This window comes from Corvus kubaryi, unplaced genomic scaffold (assembly GCF_017639235.1).
Source record: "Corvus kubaryi isolate FWS band 111438036 unplaced genomic scaffold, C.kubaryi_AGA036_p1.0 133, whole genome shotgun sequence".
Lineage (NCBI taxonomy): Eukaryota > Metazoa > Chordata > Aves > Passeriformes > Corvidae > Corvus > Corvus kubaryi.
Genome location: NW_024580667.1, coordinates 11,541,209 through 11,568,495, shown reverse-complemented (window position 1 = coordinate 11,568,495; position 27,287 = coordinate 11,541,209). Strand labels below are relative to the sequence as shown.

General features: G+C 39.0%; 1 long non-coding RNA gene across 4 annotated transcripts in view; it reads right to left on the bottom strand.

The window, feature by feature from the left end:
- Positions 1-227: 227 nt before the first annotated feature.
- The window catches only part of LOC121668608, a 69,419-nt gene continuing 42,359 nt past the window's right edge, over positions 228-27,287 (bottom strand). The window contains exons 4-9 of one of the 4 annotated variants that reach the window (XR_006017489.1): positions 26,099-26,203; positions 18,776-18,855; positions 11,077-11,194; positions 4,728-8,650; positions 2,467-2,622; positions 228-1,525 (exon numbers count right to left, since the gene is read on the bottom strand). This is a non-coding gene — a long non-coding RNA (uncharacterized LOC121668608). The remainder of the gene's footprint in view (positions 1,526-2,466; positions 2,623-4,727; positions 8,651-11,076; positions 11,195-18,775; positions 18,856-26,098; positions 26,204-27,287) is intronic. The other 3 variants (XR_006017488.1, XR_006017491.1, XR_006017492.1) reach the window with 3 other exon arrangements.

Below are 27,287 nucleotides of genomic sequence, written 5' to 3'. Positions count from 1 at the left end.
ATGGATTTCACATAGATAACAGGGGTGATATATTGATGAATTCAAAATGTGAAAATGTAAAGAAGGACATAAAAATGTCTGTCCTAAATTTAATCAAACATTAATTAAAGAATCCTGTGAGGTAAGTGGTATTCCATTACATTTTTTTTCCCTAAAGGAAGGAGAAAGGACTGGCTTTATTGTCAGGTAAAGCAGATGCTCCCCCCCCCCCCCCGCCCCCGCCCTGCCATACAGAGGCTTGACGTGTCAAAAACCAAAAATGCTGAGGTTTCTTAGCAATTTTTGCCTAAGTTATACTTGTCTGTGCAAGTGTACAAGTAGTGCTCTGCTGGATCTAGCAGTAGAAATGGATCCAGGAAACCAAGTCAGGTTATGAAGACCCTAAGCTTCCTTGTGATGCAGAGCTGGAGTTTGAATTGATCAGCATTTCTACAGAGAAGTGCTCCAGGCACTTAAAGGGTGGAGAACTTCATTTATCCTTGAGTGAAGAGTCCCTAGAAGGGCCATCACAAAGAAGAAATCATTGAATTGCTGGTTGTTTCATTTGACAAGGATAAACTATTAGGAAATGTACACTTTTACTTGACATGTAATTGAATTTTATGTTCAATCTCTAATTCAATCTAATTTTCTGCATAATAAGGATACTGTGATTAATGAAATATAAATGGTCAAATGAAAAGGCAGTTATGTTCTTCCTTTGTTCAAGGTTGGTATACGACCCAAAATACTACCAATCTGGCTGGACAGCTACAGTACAAAAATCACAACACTGATTACTTCAGAAACGTAGTTTTGCATTTAGGCTATGATCTGACCTGTTTTGATTTAGCTGAACTACCCCAGCTTGGATCTGAAGTTGTCTGCAGCATAATTCAGCTATCTGATGGCACCCCAAGTGTGTGATTAAGCTATCTGACCTTCCTGTGCTATTCTTTCTTTTTCTACTCTTGGTTAGATTAGGTTCTGTCCTAAAATCCATTCTCTCATTCCTGCTTTTGATTTCCAGTTTAGAATAATAATAATGTTATTAATAATAATAAACAATTTATTTCATTTCTTCTCACTCTGTTACTGAAAATAATCCTTGAGATGTGTTACTTCAAATAAAATTAGTCAAAGCCACTGTTCCGCCTCCTTCACTCACAGGAGCACTAAATCTGGTGTGAACCTTTTGTTAACAACTCCTCCAGGACTTAATCCTTACACTTGAGTCTTGGTTCACGCTCCTCAGTTTTTGGTTTCATCTAGTTTAACAAGTGGGTTTTTATTTTTGTTTTTATTTTTGTTTTTAAATATTCCCATTTGCAAAGTGAATTTTATTTTGGTGAAATGTGGGATTTCATCCCTGTGTCCGTGGTCCATGTACACATGCTGCTGTTTCAGCTGCAGGCATTGCTTGGCCCAGGTCAGTGAGAGGTGGCCCTTCTGCTCAAAGCATCTGCTGATGTCAGCAGTCGATCAAACAGCTGGTGTTGCTTGAAGCAGAATTTAATTCACCTTCTAGGACGACAAGAATTCTTACCTGCCATGCAAACAGATAAGGATTTACTGTTAGTACATTCTAGATACCACAGCTCTTTAGCTTTCAATTTTTTAATCAAGTAGAATTTTTAATCAAAACTAGCTAGCTGTGAGCGTGCAGTAGCAAAACTTTATCTAAAATGCAGATGATCTTTCATGCTCCCTATGTATTTTACTAATGCTTGAAAAAAGAATTAATTCTGTGTGCAGTCTGAGTCATTTTGCAATGAACAAGCTGTTATTTATATTTTAACATTTCCTGAAGAGACAGTTTCTATAGAACATCAGGAAGCAGCCATAAAATGAATATGGAAAAAAACTGGGACACAAACAAGTAGATGTTTTTTGCAATTGGCTGTGCAGAACCATTCCATAGCAAAAGGTAGGATCACATGCAGTAGAAATCGCTGGCTTTTGTGAGTTGGCAGAAAATATAATTAAAATAAAGAAGTGACATCTTATGTGACAGAACCTGAGTAGGCAGCACAGCATTTATCACCTCCTGTTCACTAGCTTTTCTTTTTTAAAATTAGTGAGATTTATCTTATATGACGCCTACTCATGGTCTTGTTGGCATGAACGAAAACAAAAAAAGAAATATAGCAATGTAAAATAACACCAGGAGTTACTGCAGCCAACAAAAAGGGACAAATTCATCCCTTATGCTGTGTAATAGAACCGAACAAGAGCGGATACAGTCTCCAAAATGCTTTACTTCCCAGGGTTATTCATGTTTGGTTTTTAGTTTTGTGCTCATAAATTCTACTTTTATCTAGGGAAAACTCTAGATCAAGCTATCTTCTACAAAATGAGAGTTGGACTGACATCTTGATTTCAGCTGTGTAAATTTGACGTTATTCTGCCAGAGTCAATGAAGTCATTCTGGGTTTATACTTTAAAGACTTTAATCAGAATACGCCAGTGAGCAGGAAGATGTGGCACCTGAAAATCAGTGGTTGGTGCTGCTGTTTTTCTGTCAGGCTGAGAATTTTGACATCTTGCTTGCTTGGTTTTCTGTGCTGAGTTTTCTGATTCAGCCAGGCTGTGGACTGAGACCAGTAATATTCTCTATTAGGAGACATGGAATCTGGGAGGTTTCTGAAAACAAAAGCAAACCAAATCAAACCAAGACAAACCTAACTTAACACAGTTTAATTTTAGAAGACTCAAACAACCAATGATTTGGAATTCTGGATGACGTGACTTTAACAAAGAAATGAAGGAGTGCTGTCATGGAAAGCTGCAGATAAGAGGAACAGAGCAGGGAAGAGGGTGAATAATTTTATGCATATATTTATTAAACAAGAGCTTGTAAAAGAGCTCAAGTATATCTACATGGAGTGGGTGGAATGACTAAGCATGATCCTTAGAATAACTATATATACAAGGTTTTAAAAACCTACTTTTAGGAAGGCAGTGAGGTGAGAGAAAAGGGTGACCAGTATTCAGATTTTAATTTTTTATGTTGTTTCTGATGAGTCACTTTCCACTACCCACACTTGAAGAATGCTTCTAAATGTACCCCTCGGGTGCATGGAAGCACACACTTAATTACAAGCCAGTGTTCATACAGTGATGCCTCCTTAGTGAATGGGATGGAGGCCAACATCCCTTCCTCTCCCACTGCCCCTAAGATGCCAGTTAACACCAAAAGTTGAGGCAACCATTACTTGCAGTCCAGAGAGACCAAAACCAGCTGTTGTCCCTTTCTCCCCTCCTGCCTGGTGCACCTACAGCATCTGACCTGCAATCATTTCGAACAAACACACCAAATCTGTCCTTGAATTTCTGTGAATTTTGTAGGGCCCTTACATGGAAAGCAATGGCTTGGGCAGTATGTGGCTTGTCATTTCTCAAGCTCTTTTTATTCCAGCAACAAATATCTGTGATGACTGTACCCAGTTTGTCTGCACACAGAGCCATGTACTGCACATCATGGTCTTTGGTTTTTCAGTAAGGATTTAGCACCACACAGACCTAGAAGAAAGGTGCATGAATGCAGCACTGCACCTTGTACAACACCTTGGTGCACATTTCACTGTGAAAAAGGAAAGGTGACAGGCTCAGGTGACAGACTCAATGCTGAGGAGTTCACTGTGTGATTTCACTCTGCACTGAGTGCAATGGGAGTTTAGGATGAATGATGACTGTTCTACTGTACAATTCCATTACCCTGTGCTCGTTATCTCACCTGTCTTTTTTACTTATTAAGTTAGCCATCCTCAGACCATCTGTGTTTTTGTAGTAGCACCTTGCAGCCTTGGAAGTAAACCTCACAAAAGCCTAGTAAAACATCTGTGACCATTTGCTAGCTATCAAGATATTTTAGGACATTAAACACCAAGCTGTGTGGATACCATGAGGCTGTGGAATGTGCTGGACACTTATCACAAAGTTTAAGGCGGATGCATGTCCAATAAGATCTGTTGTATAGCAGTGCACTCTTTTAAGAGGTATCTCTAGCAATGACAGGACTGTTTTACATAGAGATCTATGACAAACAGTGCTGCTGCCTTCCTGCAAGTTGCCAGTCTTAAAGTCATTCACATTCATTCATGTTTTCATGATCAGGGTATTGGCAACAACAATCAATTTGACAAAAGAAAAAAAAAGAAAAAGCATTGCAACTGCAAGTTACAAACTGACATGTCTCATTTAAGCAGTGTCACTTACAGCCAAATATTTAGACTCCAAATCAGGATAATGAAAAAAACATTTTCAGGAGTGTGATGGAGCTTCTGTCTAATTGACACTTGTACTTCCCTGCAGCTGAAGAGGATAAAGTTTCACAGAAGTATGAGCAGGTCAACAGCCTGAGTTCCTGCAGGCTTGACACAGTTTGTGTGGACAGTGCTTAAATCAGTTACACCTTTTAATCTTCTTGCTAAATTCTTTTGCTAATAAGGAGATAGGTGAATACATAGTTTGTCACCTAGCAACCCCAGATGAGTTCTCTGAAAAGCTTTTGAATGAATAGCTGCTGATGGATCTTAAAAATAGCTGTTTTGTTTTGTTTGGTTTGTGCAAGTGAAAGGTGTGGTCCCCCATATGTGCTTGTGTGAAATGATAAGCAGGAAACTGAAGGGAGAGTGACACAGAAGAGGAAATAAAAATGGAATCGTATGGTGTAATTGGCATGCATATATATAGAAAATCTGCTTCTATTCTTTTAAGTCAGCTCTGCATAAACTTGCATGACATACCTCAAGTTCCCTGCCTATTCCATGGCATGCTATTCAAATTCTTTCCTATGGAAGAAATGGGAACATAGATACTTTGGTATGTTAAACAACTCAACCCCCCCCCCCCCCCCACCGCCGCATCCCACAAAGTAGAAAAATTGGTTCAGGGATTCATTATTTGCTTACAGTAGGTTGTAAGTTTGTCAATTCTTGCCTGCACTAGACTTCACCCTTGGATTTTAGACTTAAATAGCAACTGGTAGCAATAATTGAAATTGCGTTAATGGCAGCAGCTGGATGTACAGGACAAGGCCAGCTGCAGTGGGGAGGAAGAGTGGCAGCTATGGGCAATGACACCCTTTGTGTCCTGCTCCCTAAACAGTGCTGTAAGGGAGGGGGCCAGAGCCGTCTCAGCTCATCTGGTGAAGTCACACCTGGCCAGGACAGGGTCACTGTTATCCCAGAGCAGGCTGATGGCCTGCAGCAATTAAAAACCCTGTTAGTCTTTGGGGGCTGGGTTCCTTAATACTTCCTCTACAATGACCAGCCCAATGATGCAAAGCACCTTCATGGCCACTTCAACTGACTGCCAGCAATTCCTCTTCCAAAGAATTGTCTCTTGGTGACAAAACTAATTCAGTAGTTTTACAAGGCCTGCTGCCATCTTACATGTCATGGGACATTCCTATGAGAAAAGGAGCATGGTCATACTATAACCAACTTCTCTTTGTTTGGGACATTGTATCCCAACTCAACAGCTTGGCATATGGTAGTAATAAATTACAGTGAGCTCTCATTGTAAATTGGCCCTGTACTGAGGGCATAAATTTGAATGATTGCGCCCAATAAGGAACAGAGAAGTTGATTTCTTTAGAAATCCAAAGCTTCTGATTTCCCCAACCTTAAAAGCCAAGAGTATTGCAGCTGCTATTTATTTTTGTAAGTGGAGACACTTCTTTCATTCATGCAGTAATTTAAAGCACATTATTTTTGTTCAGTGTAGGCACTCGAAGAATAAAGACAGCACTACAGAATGCTTCTGAATTCTTTAAAAGCTTTCTTGGGTTTTTCTTTCAGTTTCCAGTGTTTTGTTTGCAAAATAAGAAACATGTTGTGATGAAGCCCATATTTTGAAGCCTAAACTAGAGGACAAAAGAAATTTTTACAGAAAGTGGGAGAGAGGTCAGGTGGGTTGGTTAAAAACAAGGTGTCATAAATGTTTTTTGGCTCACTCTCTCTGAGGTTATCCATATCACAGTGTAGGCCAATTTAAATTTAGTTAATGTAATAGTTGAATAAACCGGTTGTCAGTTGTGTTCGGCTTATCCTGCTGTCTGCAAAGGCCGTTCCACACACTGTCCACATATTTATTGCAAGCTGGGTGTGTGTTGATGTTGGCTCTTACACTGCCTGTGTGAGATGTGTGTGGCTGTGCATGCACACACCCGAGGGGTCCCTGAGCACAGTGCCAGGAGCATCCATTTGACACATGAGGAAGGGCACGAGGGAGGTCAGGCAAGGCTTACTCTGGTTCCACAGCCTGGTGGCAGCCTAAGAATGCTGGAGGTTTGGGAAAAGCCATGAGATGAAACCCAGGGTCCCCTTATGGCACGTTTGCTTACCTTCAGGGCCTTGATGAAAAATGTGAATGTGACTCTCCAACCTCATTTTCACCAGAGGGAAAAAAGATTTTGGCTAGCTTGTGGCAGCTAATGGGAAGTAAAAGCTCAGCAAGGTTCAGGCAGTTTGCAAAAGGCTCTTAGCAAAATTATCAAAATGAAAGGGAACTTCCTGTAGAGGCAGAAAATGCTTACATCTAAATGTAACTCTGAAGTTACTGACTGGGTCCTTTCATGCATCAGACACTGATAGTTTCCTCTGAAAATTAAGCTGGGCATTTCTAATGTACATTTTAAGGTCTAATTAGTATCCCATAGCATGGTGTGTGCCTGGCAGTACTGAGACACTACATTTCATCTCAGAAGCTGGTAATGGACCATCTGCAACTGATTGATGGCAACAGTGAAAAATGCTAATGGGAAGCAAGTTAGTGTGGTCATTTAACCATTTCATACTGAAATATATTTCCATGTAAATGTCAAAAAAGAGCAAAGATGTAACAGTGAGAATCTAAATATTTTAAGATAGAATAATTCTGTGCTGTCTTTTGGGTCAGGAAAGAGTGATGGATCATCTTCATTCTTCTCTTGTATTGAATATTTTTAATGCCCAATTTGCTCTTAATTTTAAATATTTTTCCATATTTATGCTGTTATTATTCAGTCTTTTAACTTTAGTAAGTGCTAGATTTCAGAGTGCTTTTCCCTAATTCTGCCCTGTTATTTAAGATTCTTCTAGTTAGTTTAAGTTTTTATCCTTTTTTCCCCCCCTCTAATGCTTCCGGAAGAGAACTGGACTGTCATGAGCTAACAGGTCTCTGTGTAGGCTCAGAAGTTTTATTTGACATTATTTTCCCCTTTGGTTATTTGATCAGGCTGCAATCAAACTTTCCATCAGTCTCTTGGCAGTATCTTGCCAGAGGCATTGTACTGATGAAACACTGTGCTTTTGTGCGTAAGGATGTGGCTCTACAAAACTACATTTTAGGCAGGGGCTTCATCCTCCAGTTTGAAAGGACCCTCAGTAGCAGCCAGTGAAAGCATTGCCAGTGTCTTATGAAGTATGACTGATGTATGACATTTTCCTACATGAAAACCGTATGTACCATCACATTTTTTCCTCCAAGCCCAACTTTGGTCACCTACTGCTTGAATAATGAGCTGCTCAGGGTGTTGCAAAACCACACAAATTACATGTTATCATACCCATGCAGTTGGCTTGCTGTTATGCAGTGTTTTTCTGTGACATTGCCATGTATCTGACTGGCTTTGCTCACTGAGCGAGGGATGTGAAGCCCTTTTTTGGATGCAGTTTCTTGCTGTGTGCTGGGGCAATGTGCTTATGGCCCCCAAAATCCTTGCCATGGCTGTGGTAATGGTGTAGCATTTCTGACTCTTGGCTGCCTGTCCCTTATCTTAGCTGTAGTTGGTGCTTATCATCGTCTCTCTTTCCTGTACACTAGATAATTAGTCCCTGAAGTTTGTCTCTTCATGTGAAAATCCTTCAGTTGCTAATCCACCAAAAAAGCTAAGTGTATTTTTAGAAATCCTGGGCTCTTACTTGCTCCCCCAGTGGATTTAAATTTTAAAAGCTAGCTATTGTGTCCTGCAACCAGGTCCTCCTTTTCATAAAACACAATACCAACTATGCATTTTTTATCAATATAATGTGGAAATGATGTTAATCCAGTATTTTGACAGTTATACAATGATAAAACTTGTAGAAAATAAGAGCTGAGAAAATAAGGTCTGAACAACAGGCAGGAAGTTAAGCATTTAGTTTTTTGAAGCATGAAGTGCATGAAGTAATTTCAGGGATTCAGACATGAGGTCCACCTAGCCAAGTACTCTGTCTTTAACAGCAACCAATGAAAAATAGAGAAAAAAAAAAACCCTGGGTATGTCTGCTGAACTTCCAGACACCCACGGTTTAGGCATTTTTTGAGACAGTATCTTTTCATGCCTAGTAACCTTCTGTGCACTTTTTTTTTTAATCAGAAAATGTGTCTAAAATTTTCTTTAATTTATGTAAACTTTCCTGTAGACAATACCCACACACAATGAGTTCTGAAGTTAAACCACATATCATTCAAAAAGCTAATTCCTTTTTCTTGGATCTCTGAACATTTTATTTGATGCTCCTAGTTTCCAAATTATGATTTTGTAGACCTTTATTTCATCCTTCTTTGATTTTGTTCTTCCAGGTTGAAGACTTCTGGCCTATATACTGTTTTCTTGTCCAGATGCTGTTTCTGCCTTGAGTGGTGTTACTCTTCCCTGCATCATTCTCTGTACCTTGTTCTTCTGTATGTTCATGGAAACATCCTGAAAGCATACGGATGTTATGAGGGATTGCTCCTTGAACTAAGATTCCTCATTCATACATGAAGTGCTTCCTCTCCATTCTAAGGAGTGCTTTCCCTCTCTCTTTGTGGCTGTCTTGCATTTAACATGAGTAAGTTTGAATCTTGGGATTTTCTGCCATTCATAACCATTTTTATTTTCTGTTGTGTTCATTTGTACCTATAATAGCTCTTGGCAGATTACCATGCATTTTTGATGAAGGGAATTTCCTCCCTTTTCGGTGACTTTTTCAAGCTGTTTATATGTCTGAATTTACTAGTGCCGATCCAGAGCTTAGTATTACTTTGAGTGTGTGTGTGAGCCATAATGAACAATTTTAGGCTGCAGTTAAGAATGGTCCGTTGAATCCATTCACAAGGAACAAATGTGAAATGGAAGATAGAGATACCATAAAATTACTTTGCTTCACTATGCAGGCAAAGAAGCTTATTCTTCAATAAAAAAAGAAGCTAATGGATGTACATTAGCAAACATGTAAGTGCCTAGGAGATACTGGATAAAGAATTTTAGACTTTTCTTGGCAATGTGGATTTTCTTTGTAATGAGTTGTAGGGATCACTTATCAGTATGGAGAATAAGCTAACAACAATATTTGACTTGGTTTTGGTTTTGTGGTTTGTTGTTATAGAATAATCATAACTCAGACTGGATCAAAGATAAGTTTAATGAAGCAGGGACTTCATTAGTATTTTGAATTCCATATCTCATGACTGGATTAAAAGGACTTTAATGTTCCTTGAGGAGAAAATGTGTCGGCCCTCTATAGGACAGCCTCAGAATCCCAGCTGGACTTGATACCATACGGCCAAGATTGTACAAAGCAGAAACAATCTTCATCCCTTCCACTGTGCCTACATCTCTGCTTCAAAAAAGTTTAATGATTCACGTATTTGTGCTTAGGTGTGAAAACCAATTTATATTTTACCCTTTTCCCCCCTGTACTTTGTAACTTCTGGGTTTGAATGGGCTTTGAATTTTCTTTTTCTTACATTTGTACAACAATAATGTGAAAGTGTTATAGGTGTATGTGTACATTTGGTACAAGCTAATATTAGTCAGGGTAATTAAATTCAAGCATACACACGTATGCTTGCTTTTTCTTTTGGTCGAGAGCTTAAACAGTAGAAACCATTTTGTTCTCCTTCTGTCAGGAAAGAGCTGCTGTTTTTGCTTTGCAGTCCATCCTAATTTGCACCTGTGTGCAAAGGGGACTTGAGGGAAGAAGAGAATTCCTGTGAGATTGGGTTCATTTTGCCACAGCCAACAGAGGAATAGGAAGGGTCAGAATGGGGACTGCTATTTCTAAATGATGATGTCTTTGCAAAAAGTACCCCTTCAGGACTGGTATTTACCACTGAATCCTTAGTGGCAGAAGCAGCAGCCAGTCTGGCTTCCTGGAGATCTGCTGGAGGCAATGCAGGACCAGTGATGATCAATTTTCACCTTTTACAACCTGTTATCTTGCCTGAGAGCTGAAGTTGCCTACAGCTCAACCCTGCAACACCGTATCAGAGTACAAGTATTGTATTCTTCAGCCCTTCCGCAGCAAATCTGGATCACGTGGCAACATAAAGCGTGTTAGATCCCAGATTGTTAGTGCAAGAGAAGATTTGTGGAGTTTCCAATAAAAACTGTAGTAATCTTGTGGAAGCCCATACAATTTACTCTGATGGACTTTCAAAAAGAAACATTGAACTACTGCATTTCATACATTTGTTTGGGTGAAGACAAGTGAACTAGATAACTGGATCACTGCAGAGAAGCTGCTTTTGTGCCAATTGACAGTTGAAATTAGGTAGAAAATTGCTCAGAGGACTGGAATTTAGTTACACAAATTTAAAATTAGAAGAACATTTTGTACTTTATGAAGGAAACATATCTGTAACATTTGGTACAAGCTAATATTAGTCAGGGTAATTAAATTCAATGTTTTTAAAGATTAATAAATGTTTTACTTCAAGTAGTTTAGCAGGCACAGAACTAGGAGGAAAAAAAGTATTGCTCTGCTATGTTTTCTTCTTTCATGTGTTCTAGTATATTAATTTGCCAGGGTCAGAGAAGTGGCTGGCTGGGTGGATTCTCTTGATTTCAGGTAGTTTTCATAAGCAAATTACTGCCCTAAGGAGATAAACCACATTTTTGAAAGTCATCTAAGAATTTAAAAATAGAACTGACTGAAAAACTATTTTCAGTTTCAAGAGAAGTATTGATTTATTATTTACCTTGGAAATAACCTGGAAGATTAAAAAAAAAAAAAAAAAAGGAAAACCTAATCCCCTCCCCCAGGCTATTTGCAGAAGTTTTCATTGCAAGGCAAATTCTTGACACCTTCACCTAGAAAGAATTAAAAGAGAAGTTGTATGAAACTGTTTTCCTGAATTTCTTACCTTCCAGACTCCTGGAGAGTAGGTACACATCAAAATGCTGAGGCCAGCAGGAGTGATACCAAGCCTGCTTGGTCAGCCAAGCTCTACAGCCTGCCACGGGGAGATGGAGCTGTGACCTCTGAGATAGGGGAGGCGATTCTTGCAGTCAGTTTGGGGAAACTGGGATTTAAGAACCTTTTGGAATCTTCAATATCTGTGTCCTCTGGGCATTCAAGCAGGATCCCACAGTTGCTTGATAAAACCCTTATGCGCCTGCCTGCTCACAGCAAATCCCCAGCACAACAGTCAGCACTGCTACAGTGGAAGAAATGAGGTAACCCCCACTGGTGAGCATGTGGCCCTTGCTGCATGTGAGGTAAAACAGTTTCTCTGCTGTTTTACTTTGTTATTTTAAATCTCAGCTCTATTTTTTATTCAGTTCTTATTTTTACAAAAGCATTGTATAAATATAATATCTCTGCTATCAATGACATTTTAAAAATGCTGATAAATAGTTTAGTCTTTGTGGGACTGAAAGAACTTACACTCACTCTGTAAGGTCTTGCAGTAGCATCACTTAGGCAAAACTATCTGATTACTTGAAGAAAGGTGATATCCCATTACATGGCATCGAGTATTCCCCTCAGCCATATGGTAACCAGCCAGGTCTCTTCTTTTACCTGGGAGCTTGTACTATGTCAATAAAACCCCAAACCAAAACACTTCATGCAGCATTTGGAGATACATGATAGCAGAACAGGCTATCCCCATCTCTTAAGATATTTGTAGATGCCAAGCACAAACTAACCCTCATTATACCAGATGTATGTAATAAGAAGAAAAAATTCTGCTCCATAAAATTTACTATATAAATTAGACCAGAAACAGTATGAATCTGACAATAGGCCATGCTAGATAGGATGGAGTGATTGTGGTAAGTGATTTTGAAAGTAATTTTATTAAAAGTCATGGATCTTATAATTATTTTTTCTGTTAGGTGGCTCATTTGGTTGGGTTTCTTTTTTTGTATGTTTGTTTTGGTAAAAGGGCTTATTTTTTCCCTTTCTATTTTTCATGGACAGGCAAGAGAGTGGGAGTAGACTGTGCTACAGCAGAAGTGAGCAGAGGAAAGCTCATTTGCTGGAAGCAGTAGTTACAGGGGGATCAAGTCAAGCCACAGAACTCATCCTGGCAAGCGGAACTTGTTCGCATGCAACCCAGTCTCATGAGGAAAAAGTCTTTGCATTTGGAGTATTGCATGTTGATGCCTTCTGTATTTGGACCTCTAACAGTGATAACTTCAGAAAGGAGGCAGGGAGGAGTGTGCAGCAGTCTTGTTATAAGGGCAGCTTAAGAAAACAGATTTCCCAGCCCAGAGAATCAGCAAAAGAAGGGACAACAAAAGATTTGATAGGATATAGGCAGCATTACTTGGAACCAGCTCTGTTAATCAACTAGGAAGTGAAAAAGAGACACTATTTGAGATCTAAACAGCAAAATCACAAAATAGAGTAGTCATTATTTTGAACACGGGGTATGGAGAGAAAAGGTACTTGGTTAGTAAGCACCAGTCTCTTAGAAAATGTAGGAATTGTAAGTAGCAGTTCCAAAGAGATGGAAGTGCTGGCCAATTAATACCTGCAGATATAATCTCTATCCTGTATTTAAAATCAATTCACCTTTGTAGAAAATGTGTGTGGATCTTAAAAATATTTTTATGTAGGCAGTTCTGAGAGTGAGATTGAAGCTGTGTGTTCCTCAGTATATAAGGCTAATCACTGGAAGAGGTCAAAATTGATGGCTCTCTCATAATTTTGAATATTAACATTTTTATTTTAAAAGGTTTTAGAAGGATTTTAGAAAGGAATTTTGATGTAAGGAAGTTCATGCAAATTAAAAAATGACAAATATTTGATGATGAAGAATAAAAGATGTCAGATGTGAGTTTTCACAAGAAAATAGGAAATAATGCTAACAGAACTCGCTAAAACAGAGATGTTTCAAAATCAACATGCATTTCCAAAATAAGAAATTTTAATGAAGGAGAAATAGTGAAGTGAGCATGAGGCTGAAGATTTTTCAGACCTCTGAATCAAAAACTTCTTCTGGACTTGATCATATTCCTGCTGGGTTCAGTAAATTTATTTTGACATTCAGAGTCAAGGGGTGGGGGAGAAACCTGTTTGTTAAAAATTATTATTATGGAGAATCAGAAATGAGTACTCATTACTGAACTCTGGGAGAAGATTAGTCAGCAAGCAGCTGGCTTTGACCTTGGAATGCAAAGATGCAGGAATGTGTGGGAGTCAGAGAGAACTCTGTCATCACTTGACTGACATCCACCTACTCCTATAGAAGCGTTTGGGATGCACATTCTGCCTTCCTCTGGAAATCAATCTTTTGGGAAACAGTTTTCTTAGAATGCAATTTCTTAAATTGCTCTGCAGGAAGGGGATATGCTATGAGGAGCAAATGGGAAGTTTATAAGATCATTCATGTTACACAGCAGCCAAGAGACAAAAAAATACCCATGTCAGCTATTATGACTTCGGTAAACTCCTAACGATTGACTGTGACATTGATTTTAATATGCAAATTAAGGCAAATGTGTTTAGTGTCAGGAGAGAAGAAGGAAAATGAGAATCAGTTATGATTAAAAATCCCATACTGTGGCTGGGAAGGAAAGGTATTCCACTGTCAGTGAGAGGTATGGTTGACAGAAATATGTAAAGAATGCAAAGGAAGAAACCTGTATGCTGTGCTTTGTAAAGAGGAATGAGACATGGAATGAATGCAAAAAGGAAAACTTAAGAATTATTGTCTTTAGACTAACACATACAATATTGGTCTGTGAAGTAAATAAGCTTAGCATATGTATCTGTAGCCTCCTTACATTCTACAGAAATCAGTATTCAAATAACAAAATAAAACATATTGAAAAAAATTGTCTTAATTTTCTGGTTTATGTACTGTAACTACTCACATAAATGCTATTGGTTCCTATTAGAATTTAGATATAATTCCTATGGTGATCTGAATTTGTTATGCTCCCCTGAATGGCTGCCAAATGTGAATTGCTGTAAAGTGAAATTAAATTGGGTTGCTTTCAAATATATAAGTATATATAATATAAAAGTAGAAATATTGGAAATAATGTTCTTTCTGTGCTACTCACAGGAATTATGTTGAGGAATTTTAAGCAAATATATATAAATGTCTTTCATGACATGATAAACGAATTACATAAAGCACCTTTATAGATTTTAATTCACCTTCATTAACTTGAGTCATCGTTAGGCTTCAGCCTTCTAGAGGCAGAGCAGAGCAGAGACTCCCACATTCTGTGATGGGACAGCCCTTAATTCATAGCTGCAAAGGCTGTGCTTCCTAGCAGAAAGGCACTGAGAAAGCAGTGCCCTGTTTGCACATGGCCACTTGTATAGGTCAGGTTTGATTCCCTTCTCCATTGAAAGTCAAGGACATGGACATCACCTCCAGGTGAGAGAGAGGAGCACTTCTGTTTCCTCCTGCAGGACACTGTGACTGTGAGGCTTATTAAGTGGCCAAATACCACAACCTATTCCTCAGAAAGAACTTTGCACATTTGCCAGGTAGATGATGACTGCTATGTTAGAGTGATGATTCCAGCTAGGATATTTCCACAGATGTTTGTGGGCAATGCAAAATATATTGTACTTTTAATGAGGTTTTTCTATTACCCCAAAAAAATCACTTTAACTGGTTGTAGGGCGAGAACAGAAATATCCCTTTAAAAGCTTTTAAAGGCTTGAATGCTGTACTGCTCTAGAAAAAAACCATCACAGAGAAATTTCATGTTGGAGCTAGGATGAGGAAAATCTTTATTTAGATCTGTACATTTTGAAATATTTCTATTATTTTTTATAAAGTATCCGTGTTAGTGAAGGGCTGTTATAGAATCATGGAATGGGTAAGGTTGGAAGGTCACCTGGTCCAACCTCCTTGCTCAAGCAGGGTCATTCCAGAGCACATGGCACAGGATTGTGTTCAGACAGTTCTTGAACATCTCCAGTGAGGGATTCCATAGCCTCTCTGGGCAATCCATTCCAGTGCTCCATTAACACATTGCTGCACATTTAACATCCAGGATTTATAGCTTCCTTTGCTACATTTTATGCCACCAGTGGGACTACACATATTCTGTGGCATGCCTTTAATTAATTAGTCTTTATCCATTTGATCTGGGGACAGACAGAGGAACTTAATATATTATTACTAACTAATGAGCAAATTCTACTTTCTGATGATTAAATTTTCAAAAGTAATTTGAAATATATATTCTAAGCTCTTCACAGAGAGACATCATCAGATGGACTTCATTAATTAGTCAGCAACATTCACTGCATAGCAAGGCTATGCAGGTGCTAGAATAAAATAACTATTATTTGAAGTTTTTTTTCACATTTTTCATTGTTCCATAGGAAAATGGCCCAGGGCTTATTTTTCTCTGAGATGTTAGTTCCACTTATAACTCAAATTCCATACAAAAGGAAAATGCCTTAACTTTAATGTGTGCTAGTACTTCTGGATTGAACTATTAATCTGAATCACCCAAACTGATCTTGTCTCAAGTTAGTGTAGCTGATTAGATTGTGTGGATGTGGACTGTATCTGTGTTGGTGCAGCAAGTCATGTGCTGGTTTGCTGTAATTCCCCCTTTCCCGATACAATAAGACAGACAGTCAATTTCTCCCACGATTCCTTCTTGGAAAAGAAAAAATTGCGGCTCAGCTTATTGGAGCAAATAAAGTTGTGTGCAATCCCCTTTAGAAATCTTTGTGCCAGTTGGAGCCAGTGGTGATGCCTTTCATGGGCTCAGCTCTCTGTGTGCTATCCTGCAGTGACAAAATTACAAGCTAACTCTTGCAGTGAAGACAGACTCTCCACTTTCTGCTTCCTTTAATGTCTAAAAAAGCAAAGACTTCCCTCCTCCCTTCCTCCCTTCCTCCCTTCCTCCCTTCCTCCCTTCCTCCCTTCCTGGAGTAGGCATCAGTGCTATCTGTGCTTGGAGGAGCCCAGTGGCTGACACAGCAGAGAGGGTGAGGCAGAAAAGCAGCACAGGGTGAGGTCAGACATTTCTTTGCTGTGCTGAGGAGTAAAAAAAAAAAGAAAGGACTAAGCTTTACACTGTAAAGCATCATGCCAGATGTCTGACCACAATGGTCTGTCACCCTGGAGGACTGAGACCTCAAACCAGCACTGAGACAATGACCGAGGTTCATGTTAAAGTTTGGCCTGCTTCATTCTTTTGCAAGGATTCTATCAACACAGAATGCTTCAGGGGCATTGCTGGGGGAGTAGCCACAAGACTGGTAAAGTTCTCTCCTGGAATCTCACTTGCTGGCAGAGAACCCCTTCAGCTTACTGAATTATGAAATTCTTACTGCTGATTATTCATCTGTGCACTGATGTTAAAAGTCAAATGGTTAGGGACAGAAATGAACATGAGCAGAAACATGCTGATTAAAGAAAAAAGGTTGGAAGATGCAGGTTTTAGTCCTGTCTTTAGACTACTTATAATCAAGTAAAGTAAACAAGTTATGTCCATTGAGAATGTAAAGTCTCTACAGTTTGAAATTATTCTCTAAATTTTGCCTGATTTTCTGAGAGCAACAAAGACGTCTTCATGGAGATGGCAGAGATCACACTGACAGAAAAGATTTGCCTGTGTAGCTCCAGGAGGGAAGGGTGAATGTCAGGATGAGATGTGTTTTGCAAGAATAGCTTTTAGGCCCCGAAAATGGCTGCTTCTTAAAGCAGTCATTGGAGCAACGTCAGGAGAACCAAGTCTTGAGTTATTCTGACCTGGGACTGAGTCAGAACATTACTGCTAAATAGCTAAACACAATAATTATCACAATAGTCTCAGATTTAGCCCTTTCCCTGCAATAATGCAGAACTACATCAAAATCAAGAAACTACTTCAAAGAAATTACAAGGAGCTGCCAAAAGAAAAAAAGTGTTTGTGGCATTAACATGGAGATTGCTAAAACATAATATACTGGAATGTTAGAATATATTTATTCTATTAATGGAAAAAGAAAACTTGGAAAAGAACTCCAAACAAGTCCTCAAAGTTAAAGAGCAGAGGAAGGGGAGATTACTAGGAGTTTAGAGGCCTAAAATGAACATCACATTTGAATGGAAAAAGAATATAAGTTAAATGTAAAATTAATAAGGCAGAAAAAAAAAGACTTTGGGGAACAATTTTCTAAAGACATAAAAATTAAAAATATAGTTATTTGTCAAACATATTAGAAAGCCTTCCAAAAAGACTGTGGGGACAATAGATGATCATTGTTTAATAGCAGTTCTCACAGGGCAAAAATGCAGAAAAATTAAACCAATTCTTTTCAGTGAACATCACCACCAAGGAGACATTGGAACCAGAGGGCTTTGTATTACAGGGATCAGAGTTCGAAACAGAACTTTCTCAAATGAAAGTGTCAAAAGAATAAGATTTAGAAGACATAGATAGAGTAAATACAGGCAAATTACCAGAACCAGGTGCTATTTATTTGGGAGCCCTGAGGGAACATAAATATGAAAATGGAAGCCCTCGGCTATGCTATGGAGTCTATTGATTAAATCAGTTGTGGTACTAGATGAGAGTGAAATGGCAAATAAAAATTTAACTTTTAAAAAGGATTAAAGTAGGATAGGGAATTCAGACAATCTATAAATTTGGTGTTGTGTGAACTGTTCGAAGACATCCTAGGACTAATAGACAAAAGGGTAAGAACAGTATAAGGAGGGAGAACTGACACAACTTTTGAAGGGGATTAGTATCTTTCAAATCTATTTGGACTGTTTGATCATCACTGAATACACTGAAAAAGTGATCCAGTTGATACTCTGCTAAAAATTTTATTACAAGGTCCTTTTCTGAATTCTCTTAAAGAAATTAAGTTGTGGCAGGATGGGGAGAAGGTCCTCTGCATATTAATAACTGTTTAAAAGGTAGGAAATGTAAAGTAGGGATAAAGAGTCTTATTTCACAAGGGAGGAAGGCAACGGAATTCCTTAGGCATCTGTGCTGAGGTATTCACTGTTAAATATACTAAAAAATAGTTATACATGGTATAATTCAAGTGTGTGTGTGCCTGTATAATATATATATGTATATTTATATCTCTATTTGAATATTTAGATGACAACATAACATGAAATTCATATTCTGTATCTACAAATAAAAGTAAAGCACTGAGGAAAACCTATTGTGTCTATACGCCCACAGTGAGATCAGCACCACATTACCATGCAAGACAGAGAGTCCAGAGTCTCTGGGGATTGTTCTCTAAAAACATTGGTTCAGTGCTCAGCACTGCTCAAAAAAAGCAGACAGAACATTAAGAAAGACTATTAGGGGGAAAAAAATACGGTGTTTACAGTTTTTCTTTTTATCATAATGTGAATAACCATCATTCATCTATATTGAGAGTACATTTGTGGAGGTCTGAGCATAATTCCTTGCATTTCTAAAAAAGTAATACAATTATAAAAACATGATAGCTCTCTCTTTTGACATATATATACACTACCTGTTATTTATATAATGTGGTAAGGACTGTTGGTTTATAGAGCAGATCCTATGCAAGGAGAGATGCCTGATATGCTTCAGGTAGCAAGGGAGAGGCTTGAGAGGACAGATATCACTGGGCAGCAGATTTCAGACACGTACCTTTTCATTTGGGGTGGAATTAGTTTTGGACCTTGCTGCTATTAGTGGGGGCTAAAAATGTAGGTGAGTCCAAATGATGTCTGCAAAACAAGTATATAGAGATATGTCAGTTGAAAGTTGTGTGTGCAGTGCCACCGCAGTGTCACTCCATTGACTGGCACTGCTGTGCTCCTGCCCCATCCAAAGCCAGATGTCCATTTGCCCCTGCTCCACTACCCTCTTGTACTGGCATTGGCATACGCTTGAGGCTGTTTCAGGTCTCTGAGATATAAAACCATTAGTCTCTTAGTTGTAGGGTTACTTTTCTGTCATCTCCTTTTGCTGGTCCGTGCCAACACCTGGATGAAGGGGTGGGCAGGACTATATTGCTGGGGAGCACAGTGGTGTTCGGGTTTATATTGGCTCAATCTGCCTTATACCTTCACCCTGAGTTGGGAGAAAGATGGGGAAGAAATTTGTCTGTTCTTATCCTTGTTGCTGAATCATTTTGCACAGGCTGTTATCCGGAGCAGAGTGGATGGGGTCTGGTTCAGCTTGCCTGTGTTCTTAAGGCTGGTACTGGCTTGTTGGTTTGTCTTTGTTAGGTTTAGCTTCCTTGCTGAAGAGGAGGAAAGTCAGACTTTTCTCTTTTTTTTTTGAGAGACAGCTGAAAGGCTCGGAAATTAATTCTAGGCCACTGTAAATAGAGAGCCTAGAAAATTTTTCACAGAGCTCTTTTTCCTCATCTTGGTTCTTTCATCTGTGGCTAGAAGAGACAAGAGCTTGCAAGGCGCTCTCGCACTCTTGTCTAAACATAAGGCTCTACACTTCCATGTTTCCTCCCACGGCCTTGGCACAGTTAAGCATAAGATAGCACATTTTGGGTCAGAATTGGTTGGTCTTAGGAGTCATGTCTCAAAACTCTGACTTCATATCTCAGACTTTCTCTGCCCTGAGAGATCCATTCCTGCTTCCCTGATGCCTGAAGGGGACAAAACAGATCTGCACAATCCTGCTTGGGAACAGGATGTATCTCACCTAAGCTGAGCTCCAGCCTATGAAGTCATGTACCACCACGTGCCACACACAGGGGATGGTGGACCCAACCTTACTTAATTTGTGGCCCAAAATAGAGTAATCTCACAGACAACACCCAGCAGGAAGATATGATTTGTAGAAGCATTGTTGACTAGTTGGTAGTTTATGTTAAATGCATATGTAGGAAGAAACCACACACTTCACACACAGGTATATCTGCAATTAAAAAAAGAAGTGGGAATGCATGGAAGAGCTCCCTGTTGAAAACTATTCTCTCAACTCTTCTGAGAGCCTAGGTAATTCAGAAACCCTCTTCAATTTCTAGGTTGCAAAAATAAATAAATAAATAAATAAATAAATAAAAGTTAATTGAAAATGGATGTCACTTAAGTATTATGATCTTCTTAGAAAGGCTGACACCTTCAAGAGGAAATACCGATGCTTTGCATGAAATATAGTGGTTTAATATCAAGTTTAGCACTCTATCTGTATTAGAGCCAAACGATTAATTTCCCAGCCTTTAGAATATCATGATTTTACATCATTAGGTGCTATTCAATGCAATAATCATCTGTTTTTCAAAAGTAGAGAGGCTTTAAACAGAATGAGGGAAGAAATGAGTATTTGCACAGGCCAGTAGGTTTGTCTGAAACCATGTACACCTATTTCTGGTCTCTTGTTTCCATAAATAATAGATTGACAGCTTCGTGGTTAGCAGAGGAAACATGGCATATGTAAATGTCAGACAAATAAATTCAAACATTCCATTTTTTTCTGTGATGAATAGTTCAGTGTCAAGTTCTTATTATTCTAAATAATACTCATAATTTAATTTTCCTGGTTCTTTAAATGAGCTTAAGGCTATTGTGACAAAAAAAATGGGGGGAAAAAAGGAAAAGGAAAAAAAGGTGAGTCTGTTCTTACCTCCTGAGCAATTACAGTTGCTACATTTTTAACAAAAGGCTTCCTAAGTAAGACAGGGTAATTTGATGGAAATGTTTAACTGACTTGTATTATTTGGTAGAAAAATATAACTGCTTTCTATTACTTACTGTATCTTATACCAACCCCAAGTGATGGTTTTAATACAGCAATGTATTTTTTGTAACTGCTCTGTGTGGTGAGATAAGGACACTGAGCTTGACTGTTGCTCACAGAAGAACAGAGCCAGGTTATATGGTACTCTATGATGAAGGAAACCATAATAACAACATCTTGTCATCAGGCATTAGTAATCTTTGGGAAGCAGTTTTCTCCTTTTGATTTGCTACCCCCAACTGTTTTCTGGTGGATCTGTGGACTCCAAATTGAGAGTGAATGTCTGACTGAAACCAGACATGTTTTCCTTATCTTTCCTGGATTCCTTTGAAGGGTGAATATTGTCTGTGTGTGATTCTTCATGGAATATGGATTTTTTTTGATACCCAGTGCACTTGATTTATTTCTTCATACCTTTTCATGCTGATTTTTAATGATTAAAGATAATTAGCTTTCTACAGAACCACCTGGAAAGCAGTGAGAGGGGTGTGGGGGCTGGTCAGGGAAGGAAAGAACATGCCTGGCAGCCAAGGGGCCAGAGTCCAGAGCTGGGCTTCTGCAGGGAGACCAGTGCAGTGGAGAGATACAATGTGCAGTCAGATCTCAGAAAGAACAGAAATTAAATTTGCTGGGGACTGAGGGACTGGGCAGTGCTTGGGGCACTTCAGAGAGTCACTGGATTTGCTGGAACCAGTCCTATCAGCAGAAATACCACACAGAGGGAGAGACTGGATGGTAAACCTTCATTTGCACTCTGAGATAGTGGCTTTAGGTTGATAATGGTTAAAAATCCGTTTGAGGAGCTCACTTAAAGGAGATGATCTACACAGCTCCTGCTCAGAACTCTATCTGACTTGGTGGTCCTTTACATACTCTCTTTGCATGCACTCGTTGCTGTTGCCAAATCCATCTCACACTTAACACACAGGTCTGATAGCTGCACCTGTCTAGTGAACACTAGAAAGGAGACATGCAAACTTATGATCTAGTTGCAATCCATCATTTTGAGTGATGTAGCATTGCAGGATCTAGGACTGCATGGAAGAATTGGGCCTGTACAAAACAAAGGCACTGTTTCAAAACCTGTTTGACAGTCACAAACTTTTGTAGGAAACCATGAACTTAGGAGTCTCCTTTTTTTGGAAATATTTGCTCTCCTTAACATTGAGAACTCATGGCATGTTCTATGAATGTCTGCAGAGAAAAGGTCTCCTGCTTTCTTCTTTGCCTCTTCATGTACCAAAACCCAGAGTTGTGGGATAGTTAGGATAATGATGAGATATTGCTGTGCTTGTTGTAGACCAAGAAATCAGAAGTCTCTGTCTGTGAAATTCATAAAGATGTCTAGAAAATAAAGTAATCAACTGTGGCGATCCGTTAACCCATTGCTTTTCCTATTTCACATGCTCCCCCCGCCCCCTGCCCTAGCCCTGGCCACTCCCTTGGTTTCTCCCTATTGGTTCCTGTACCCCAACCCCGCCTAGGGACCGCCCTTGGGCCCCTGACAAAATGCCCCCAAGCCCAGACCACGAGGTCTCTGTACCTATGGAGATCGTGGGGACAAGATGTGATTAAAGCCATCTCAAACCCTCATGAGAGACTCTTCTCACTTCCTTCATCATCACTGGTTGTAACGCTGCTAGCTGCCAGAGCAAGATCACGAGGCCGTCCGACATGGACTGCGGGATGCGATGGGTCGCATTGCCCTAGGAAGCCCCTCTGAGCTCTTAGGGAGCTACAGCCTGCTAAGCAAAATCTAGCATTACAACTGTCAACTTTTATGTATACACAGAAATGTTGTACACAACAAAACTGACTGCACACCATCTGCTTTTAATTTTTGGGTAAAGCTCTTGGTACTGCCAAGCATTCCTAAAATCAGGCCCTCTGAGAGTTCACTTATAAAAGCAAATAAACCAGCTTTCACTGTACAAAATTCTCTCCTGTATAAGTCATTTGTAGGCTGAAATATCTCCATGGAGCCTAAGAATGGGTCTTCTCCCTATGCATCGAAATGACCTCCACTATTACTCACAACAGAGTTTGTGATCACATCACCTTTGGCATACTGGAAGATTGCTCAGGTATACAGGCATATCATATTTCTAGTCAACTTAGTCTAGAGATTATTTTACTACTGCAGGCAGCATTTTCATCTGAGTTATATCTGTGGAGAAACATCTACAGGTACCTCTTTTTTGATGAGACCTATGTAACATATTAGTGAGCCTGAAACAGATGCAACCAAACTCAGAAAATGTTGCTTAGTGTTAAAGTAAAATATTTCCTAAGAACTTTCTAAAGGCTGGCACTGATGACCTAGAGTGGTGTTTGTCATGCTGTTTTCTGCAGTATAGATTGATTCAGCAGCAGATACTAGTTCTGCAGGAGTTGTTCAGTGTAGATTAAACACCTAAGTTGGAGAAAATTTTGAGTCTGCGGCCTCTTACAATTATGTCAAGGTTGAGTTGGTGATGGCAATAGCTGAGTGGTTTTGGCATTTTCTGTCTCTTCTTTTAAACAATACCTTTATTAAAAATATATAACATGTAACATAAAAATAGTGTATACCATTTTTTTCTGATAATTTAAATGATGATTCTCTGAGACTGAGGTGAATATTTGGCCTCTTACTAGTGAGAAGAAGGCTGCTATCAGAACATGCCTTATACTTCCTATCTTCTCTCTTCTTCTTGTATTATTTTATTCATCAGATGCATGCTTTGCATGATTCCCAAAGTCACGACTGATTTGAAGTTTGTATTGCCTCTGTCTCTGGAGTTTAAGGTCCTTGGCCTAAAGTTTGATGTATTAAGAATTTTCAAGTATAAACAAAGGCAAAAGCAAAACTGACGTAACAGTAGCTGATTAACAGAAACACCATCCTGGAGATAACTCAGAACTTCAATGTATTAAAATCTGAGAGCTTGCCAAGTGAGAGTTTAAAAACCCCTGAACACAACTTCGGTGTACAAATTAACGTAAATTAGTACAGTATTTTAATGAGGTGATAGAAAGTTGCATTAAGAAAAAATATGGTAACTCTGGAAATAACTTAATGAGGGTTGTGTAGGATATGGATATAGATATATATGAGGGTGATAGATCACAATCTGAGCATAGGAAAAAAGCATATACAACCAACAAATACCAAAGTATTATGGAACTCACTATGAATGCTATCAGTATTTGGAAATTCCATTTAGTACTCTTAGTAAATACTAAAAACTAACTTTGCCTTAGGTGTTGAGACATGAAATGGGTGAAAAGTGTCCATTATCTTCTCTGGAGAAGCTTCTGAAATGAACTATTGAAAAATTCTTAAGCATTTGTGGGGGTTTTGCTATGGAACTATGAGTAAAATGAATTAGTCCCAAGGCTTGGAAAATTTATTCTGACCTATAAAACATATTCTGATCAGATTAAAAAGAAATATTAAATAGATTTCAATACTCTATTGAGGGATGAGGAAGAAAATGGGGTTTTACCTTTTTCTGGTCTTGTACTAGATTGAAAACTGTCTTCACAAGCTAAGGGCATTAGTGGGATTGTACCAAAATGTTTACAAAGCCAACTTCTCTCTACACCCTGAACTATAACCTACATACCACTAATGTTTTATTGGAAATTTAAGGAATTGTATGAAGGCATGGCACATAACACTGTTCAGATGACATTGTCCTCAACTGGACAGAAACTAGGGCTTGTTTTCCAGTACTATGGCTGTAAGAAAGTGAGCAAAACCATCCAGAGATGCTCAGAGATCACCTGTACACAGGTATTCTCAGGGGTGTTTCAAGCCTAGGCCTCTGAAAGATACTTGACCCATAACATGAAGAAACAGGTCTAAAGCTGAGAAATGTTGAGAGCTGGACTAATTTTCACCTCCTTGTTGTAATTTCACAGAGATGATGTTTCAGTGTCATGTTTGAATGATCACCCAAACTCACAGGCTATTGGCCAACAAAAAGGAGTCCTTGCACTGTTGAGCTACAGAGTTTCAAAAGTGCTGCATGAATATTTTACAAGCTGCTAGATAACTATATGTTAATAAAGCCATCAAAATGCTATCATTATTATTATTTTTGTTGTTATTTGTAGAGATTAACATGCTAATTTGTGTCAGGTGGTGCTATTAAAGAGCAGTATAACTTGCAGAAAGGTTATGTATGCCCTGATGGTTCATTTAACAGAAATGAGGTTTATTATATCCCCTAAAAATAATTCAGGTAAGAACAACATAAAGGCAAATAGAGCAGGATATAATTGCTGTGTGGAAAGTGCTCTGCAGAACAAGGGCTCACACAATGTCAGCCCTTCCAAAGGCAAACTTTATTCCTGCTGGTGATGTCTCTCAGGGAGCAGGATGGCAGCAGAGGCTGGTGAGGGGGGAGTCTCGATTGTGCTGCTTAGGTTGGAGCCTCGGGCTGGCACTGGTGTGATAAACTGCAGTGTCTCAGATCACTGCTGGGCACTGCTGTCACGTTGCTGTACAGGGTGCGGCTGCTGGGAGGGTGGAGTGGATGAAATCCTTCCATTTAATAAGCTTGTTTGACATCAGCAATTATCAGCTCACTGCTGTGTGTGAAGCATTTTCCCTGTTCCAGCAGCTGGGGTGCTGTTTTACTGCTTGCTGCAGTGTAAAGATTAGATTGCTGTCTCTAGCACTGAGATGCTGCAGGCTGAATGATAACTATGGCAGGCTGTAAGGGTGATTCCTAAAGTGCTCCCAAGAGCCTCGTTGATTTATTTATATATTTTCCCCCTCACTGCTCACCCGCAGGAGTCTTATAGCTGGTGCAGCATCAACAATCACTCCAGGTCAAGCTGCATTAGCCCGAGTGCTAACCTTCTAACAGATTCAGATTTATGAATCCAATTATGGGGCTTTACAGCCTGTTTAGCTTTGTTGTTGCTGTTATTATGGTTATTTATTCCTGTCTGAGTTTAGCTGCACTGCAGCCCATTTCAGGGTAATTAAGGAGGTTCCTATTGGTAAGATTTAGGCTCAACAATATAATGACAGGGATGCAGTATAAATTTTTCCTTTTGTCCTTCCTCCATCTGACAGCTGTTGGTGTGAGCCTATGGGCCTTGCAGGTCTCAGTATCCTTACTTCTTCACAACTCTGACTGCATTATATAACTTCTTAATTTTTTTCCCCCAAATCATTCTGACACAAAAGGGTAAAGAAAGCATTTATCTGTTAACCACATAGAACATTATAAAAGAGATCTTATCAGAAACAAGATAAGAATCTCTACTTACTCTTTAAAATGCTGCAGTTTCTTTCTTCCATCCAAACTCATCATTCAATGGCTTAGGGCTGACTCATGACTTCCATATGCTTAGGACTGGCAGGAGAGACTATGTCTGTACAAAGGGCAGAGAAAGAGATAATCAGATTTGTGATGCATGCAGAAAAAGTCTGTAGCATTTAAGATCTTTACCAAAATACTCCATGAGTCCAAGCAAGTTACAGTAAGCAAATTATCTTGGAAAAAATTATAGGATATCTAATTGAATTTTCTACCATGGCTTCCATCAATCTTGTAGAGTGTTCTGGGCTTGATAACAATTAAAGCTGGTGATTAATTGTCAGACATAAAGCAGCTGAGAAAATATATATAGAGACATATTGTAGAAAATATTGCTAAGTTTTTCTTGTTTCAGCTCTGAATGTTACCAGAGAGTTCTGTGAACAATTAGCATTCAAGTCAGAGAACATCTTAAATCTGCCAGGAAAGCCATATTAAGGGAATTTAAGTAATGATGGCCTACTATTAGGGAAAAAACCAGCTGGGGTTTTTTTCAGTTTTTCATACATTTATATGGTATAAACATCCTCCTCTTCTTGGTCACCTTTTGCAGTATAAATGTTTCTAAATTACCACGCTGATGTTTTCTAACTACCTGAGATCCCTTCTTTATGCCATCATCTGCCTCTAGACTAAAATACTCTATAGCTACATAATGAAATTTATGTGTTTACTCAGCCCAAATTCATGTGAACTAGTTCAGTGAAAACTAGGACTGGGCCCAAGTTTCTCTCTGAAATTAAAAAGAGGAGGTTGAACTTGAAAGGTTGGACTTTTGCATTTTTGTCATCCTTTTTAGGTTTTGAATAAGAAAATAACAATTCCAAAGAACAAACTGGTAAACCTTTTCTGCATTTCCTTTGATATTCATACATGACCCTGTGAATTATGAAGCATGTGATGAGAGATTATTTTCTGCTGGGATCCCTGGTAGAATCATGCAGTTTGGATATGTCAGACCACTATGCTGACTAACACAAGAGACAAGACTCAGTAGCACAGACGATCGCATATTAATGTGCCTAAGCAACTCTGGGAGTGAAGGTGATTCACCTATTGCAGTCCTGGAGAGCTGGCAGCTAGAACATAACCATCTGCTTCTTTTTGCATAGAGATACATAGAAGTTTAGAGGATTTCT